This window comes from Chinchilla lanigera, unplaced genomic scaffold, assembly GCF_000276665.1.
Source record: "Chinchilla lanigera isolate Chin_1 unplaced genomic scaffold, ChiLan1.0 scaffold00002, whole genome shotgun sequence".
In the NCBI taxonomy this organism is placed as follows: Eukaryota; Metazoa; Chordata; class Mammalia; order Rodentia; family Chinchillidae; genus Chinchilla; species Chinchilla lanigera.
The window spans coordinates 53,174,948-53,180,862 of NW_004955403.1; positions in this window are offsets into that span (position 1 = coordinate 53,174,948).

The following is a 5,915-nucleotide window of genomic DNA, read 5'->3' on the forward strand; positions in this document are numbered from 1 at the left end:
TCATCCTCTTGCAGTTTTCCCCTGACAAGTATATGGTGACCTTCTTTATCCCTTTTGATTGTTGTCAGCTTGAAGTTTACATTGTCTTCAAACAAAATAGGTACACCTGCTTTTTTCTGGGTTCCTGCTGCATGGAGGATTATTTTCCATCCTTTGACTTTCAGTCTGTGGATTTCCTTTTGAGTAAAATGTGTTTCCTATATACAGAATACCATTGGATTTTGTTTTTTAATCCACTCTGCCAATCTGTTTCTTTTGGCTGGTGAATTGAGGCCATTTACATTTATACTTATAACCAATATGTGTTGATTTATCATTGTCATGTTACTTACTTGCATTGGTGTCCTACTTTTTCTACCTGTTTACTTGCTTGCTCTTCTTGACAGTTCCTTTCTACTGTTGTTCTTGAAATTGTGGTCAGATTTTTCTCTGTCTGGAATATCTTTTAGTACTCTTTGCAGTGCTGGTTGCGCACTCATGAAGTTCTTCATTTGTTCTTTGTCATGGAAATATTTTATTTCTCCGTTGAATTTGAGGGCTAGTTTGGCAGGGTACATCAGTCTTGCTTGGAAGCTGTTTTGTCTTAGGACCTGTAGTACTTCACGCCGAGCTCCTCTTGATTGGGTGGTTTGTGTTGAGAAGTCTGCTATGATTCTGGTGGGCTTTCCATTATAGGTGATATTTTTCTTTTCTCTAGCAGCTTTTAATATTCTGTTCTTCTGCTAGACATCTGGGAACTTGACTATTATATATCTGAGTATAGTTTTATTTTGGTTGTGGTTGATTGGAGTTCTGTATGCCTCATTTGCCTGTATATCAGGTTTTTTTTTCCATACTTGGGAAATTTTCTGCTATTATTTCTGCAAATATTCTTTTTCTGTCAGTTGTGTTGCCTCCTACTGTTTCATTGACTCCTATTAGTTATACATTATTTCCCTTTGCCTTATCTTGCAGCTGTTGAATTGATTTTTCCTGGATCCTTGTTGATTTTAAGAGATCCTTTTTTTCATGGTTGCTAGCTGCTATGCTGTCTTCAAAATCTGAAATTCTATCTTCAGCTTCATTCAAGTGGTTTTGGCAGATTTCAGTGGAAGCTTTTATTTCCTGGAAGTCTCTTTGAATCTGGTTCATGCATTCTAAGTCCTTTTAATATTTTTCATTTAACATTTCTTTCCATTGCCTATGTTCTTGTATTATTTTATATGTTTCTTCTTCAGACATGCTGAGCAGTTCTTTCATTATTATTGTCATTTCATTTTTTACCTGAGAGATTATTTCTGATCTGATATCTTCTATGGCCTTCTGTAGTTGTTTCCTTACTTCCATTGCAATCATTTCAGCAATTTCAGGCATGTGTTTACCAAGTTCTCCTATGTTGATGTCACCTGGACTTGTTCTGAGTGGGGTGGATTTCTGGGATTGTGTTTTAGTCCTTTGTCATGTCATGTTTGTTACTGGATGCAGAAAGCTCAGTTTCCCTCTTCAGTGGCTGCACAGCAAAGGCCACTAGTGTCCCTAGTTTTCCTGTTGGTCAGGTTTGCCCCTCAGTGTCCCTTGAGACTCACTACTTAGTCTGAGGTTTCCTGGCAGTTGCTGAAGTGTATCTAGTTATCCCAGGTCTCAGACGCAGGCATTGGTGTCAGCTGATTGCAGACCATCTGATCCAGCGTCCCCTTGCAGTTCAGGGCACGTGTATGGCCCAGACTCAGGTTGTGCTGGTGGCACAATCCTGGTCCAGTGGAACTGTGCCCCCAGGCAGTTCAAGGTACAAGCAAAACCCAGACACAAACTGCAGGGTCAACAGTTTGTGGATCACCTGATTCTGTGTCTCCAGTCAGTTCAGTACACATAGACAAGCCAGATGCGGGCTGCACTGACAGCAATCACAGACCGCACATCATTATCTGTGTCTGTGCCCTCCAGAAGGTTGGGGTGCAAGTAAAACACAGACTTGAACTGCAGTACAAGCATCTCTTGGAGTGCCCGCTCACTCGGTGCAGGGCACGTGCAGGGAAGGCCCACACATGAACCCCGGTGAGAGTGGTCCGTGGGCCTTCTGAGTGAGGAACTCCTGTCTGCCACGAGTGCACAGAGGGCAGAGACTCAGACGGTAATGGCAGTGGGGTCCCGGGTCATCTGCTCTGCCCCCAGGAAGTAGATGGGAAATACCTGGCTCTCTCCGTGGCTTTCAGCTGGGACCCATGGTGGCAGTGGGTTGCAGCCCACCTGGTTCTGCTTCTTAGTTCAGAATGTGCGCAGGAGCCAGACCCGGGCTGCTCAAACAGCAATCACAGACTGCCTGTGCCTGTGACCTCCAAGGGCCCAGGGCACAAGTAAAGCACACACTTGAACTGTGGTACCAGCAGCGCATGGGGCACCCGCTCACTTGGTGCAGGGTACACACAGGGAGGGTCCACATGCAAACCCTGGTGAGAGCTGTCGTGGGCCTTCTGAGTGAGGAACTCCTGTCTGCCACGGGTGCATGGAGGGCAGAGACTCAGACTGTAATGGCAGCGGGGTCCCATAATTATAAATTTGGTTCCTCTTTTTAAATAGTGTACTGTGAGAGGACTTTTTGAGGCTGAAATGAGATACAGCCCTTTGCACTCATACTGGTCTACCTTAGGCAGTCATTACCATTCTTAAATTCTGTCACTGTAGCTATGTTTCTTTCTCCTTCACAAACTCCCTCCAGACGTGTGGGGGGCAGACACAATATTCCTGACAATTTTATTCTGGATGCCAACAATGCCCATAGAGCTGAGAGCACTGGGATAGAATGGGCTTGGGCCAGGGGAGAGGGCTCTGCAGTGGATGCGTTCAAGTGGTCTTGGCTGAGAAACCTCACAAGCAAGCATTCTTTCCACACACAGCACCTGGACACCTGTGCTGCATCTGTGGTGCCACAGAGCCCAGATCTGCCTCCAGCTGTCTGCCACCATAAAGTGGCATGGGGTCAGCTCATTCTTCTGGAGATAGAGAAATCAAGGCCCAGAGAGGTGAATGGGGTTGCACAGCAAAGGAATGTGGTCTGTGAGCCGTGAGGGTCTCTTGATGCTTGGTTCGGAAGTTGGTCTCTCTCTCCCTCCCTTCCTCCTTCCTTCCCTCCTGTCTGTGTCTGTGTCTGTGTCTGTGTCTTTGTCTCTGTCTGTCTGTCCGTCTCCCCCATACTGGGGATTGAACACTGGGGCATTCTACTCCTAAGCTACATCTCCAACCCTTTTTATTTTAATTTGGGACTGGGTGCCACTGAGTTGCCCTGGCTGTGTTTGAACTTGTAATCCTTCTGCCTCAGCTTCTGCAGTAGCCAGGATTGTAGAGGTGCACCACTATGTCTGGCTTTCTCATATTTTAAGTTGTTCAATGGTGTAAGTTGTTCAGTGGTATAGGAGAATAGAGGAATAGGGAAATAAGGGAATAGGGGAATAGGGGAATGGGGGAGCCTGACACATTTTCTAAATGAATCCAAATCCCGTCCTAGATGAGTTCTGGAAAAGCAGATTTAAAGTGTGTTTGGAGCCCAGAGGCAACCAGGATGGGCCTCTCCACACTCGTCTCATCCTTGTTAATGAGCTCCCAATCTGCCGCAAGCAGGTACTTCTCCCACTCAGGCTGAAAATTCCTGCCTCCTGCCCGAGGTCCTGGGACAAGTTGTCATTTTCTCCCCTTTAGAGTTGCCCTGGTGATGCTTTCTTCTTTTACATTCAGTGTCCTCGATTTCTCCCTCTCTTCTTACTTTGCCTTCCCCCAAGAAAAAGCATCTAGTTCATAAGAGAATCAGGCACATAGGAGCGAATGACCATGTTGAAGGAGAAGCTCTGAATCCCACTTTTCCCTTCCCCAGTCCCCAGCCAAACAGCTTCTGAGTGCAGGGACTTCATCCTCTGTTCCCCTCCATGTGCAAGAGTATTTTTTAATGGCTTTTGCTTTTAAACATTTAAAATAAATCCTTGAACTTAATCATGCAAGCAAATAACACTCATTGCTTTAGTGACTTTGCATAAAGCAAACACTGTGCAAACCCAGCTCAGATCAAGACTGCAGGGTTCTTCCAGCCAAAGATAGCACCGTGAGCTGCAGGGAGGGCAGCTGGCTGCCTCTGCACCTGCCCTTTACTCCGTGACTGTCCTTTGGAACTATGCGTCACTACACAACATCATTTTATGTTCCTGTTTCTGATTTGATTAAAAATGGCAGTGCACATGTGTCATTTGTGGCTTCCTTCCTTCTTTCTTTGCTGATTTTAAGATGTATCTGATTTTTGTGTGTAGCATTTGCTAATGTAAGAGATCTAAACCCTTTATTGCAGTGCATGGACTGCTTCAGATGTTTGTTGCTGTGGACAAGTGTTTGGGGTTTTATTCCCGAGGCTACGGAGGATACATCACTGGATTTATCACTTGTGCACACAGTGTGCATTCTGTAACATGTCTTGCCAGGAGATTTCTTCACATGGCACACATCACTTTAATTAATCTAAACATCACGTTATTTACAAGTGGATTTCCTGACTTATATGCCCATCAGCAATGTTTGAGGAAGGGGTGGGAAGGGGAAGTAGAAATGATCAGGGTGTGATACATAGATGTTCCAGCTCCCCATGATGAACATGATTCTTACGTACTGCAAACATGTACCAACCATAAAGAACGGGTGTCAGCTATCCCCTAAAAATTCTTTTTGGAGGAGGTGGAACAGCCGGTGGCTGGGTAAGATCCTCCAGCCTTCACCTCCCCACAGGCACAGTGAGCTGAATGGTCATTCAGGTCCAAGCTGCCTGGTCCAGAGCTAAGAGAATCATGTGAGAGATCACAATGCCTACTCTTAGTATAATGAAAAGAAAAGACATCTTGAAGAAGGCAGGCAGGAAAGAGTTGCAGTAGTCCCCCTCCCTGGGGCAGGAAAGAAAATTAAGCCTAGATCTTAGCCTTGAGATCCAGCATTAGGCTTGCCGCGTGAAATCATCACAGGAGAACCCCACAGTTGCCACTGCCAGGCCAGTAACTGTGCTCCGGAGAGCTGAAAGTGCGTTAGGCCAGATGTCTTCCTGCCTCCACCATGCCTCCTCCAACACCAGGTGGGGAACAAGACTGCACTTGCTGGAGAACAGGGCACAGATGCCAGGGCGGGGCTTTGTCTTGGGGTCCAGTGTCAGGCCCGCCTTGATGAGACCCACACTGGATAGTAGCTGAAGGCCCTATATGCAGGTCAGAGCTCAACCTGGAGGCTTTAGACCAGAGTCAGCATCAGGCAGAGACTTGTGCACCGGCGAGACTTACTCACGTTTCAGGCTGCACCATTACTGGCCTTGGAGTGGGCTGAGGCTCACCCTTGTCCCCCAGACTACACAGATCTTTGTAGCTTTGAGACTCAGGTGTGACACAGCTTAGCATCAGACTAGGTGCCTGGAGAACTGTGTCCATCATTTACTCCACAACTTTGGGCAGCACTGCTAAGCCAGTGCCCACAGACACAAGCTGTAGGACTACTCTGGTACTGGGCAGAGACCAACACTCTAGTGGGATGGGCTCCTGTCCCAGCTGCATCACTGCCAGCTGCAGCACAGTCCCCGAGGCTGTGCAAGTCTCTGTGGTGATGAGACTCAGGTGTGATCCAGCTTAGCATCAGCCTTGGTGGCCAGCAGACTGCCTTTACCAACACTACTGTTAAAATGCCCTCATCACCCAAGGTGGTATCTGGATTCAGTGTAATCAAATATGAATGATATTCTCTACAGAAATGGAAAAAACAACCACAAAGGTTCCTAAATAGCTAATGCCATCTTGAGCAAAAAGTACAAAGCAGGCAGCACTATAAAACTATAAAATGTAGTTAAAAGTGGTTGTAATCAAACAGCATGGTACTGGCATGAAAAAAGACCTAGACCAATGGAACAAAAAAGTCCGAAGTAAACT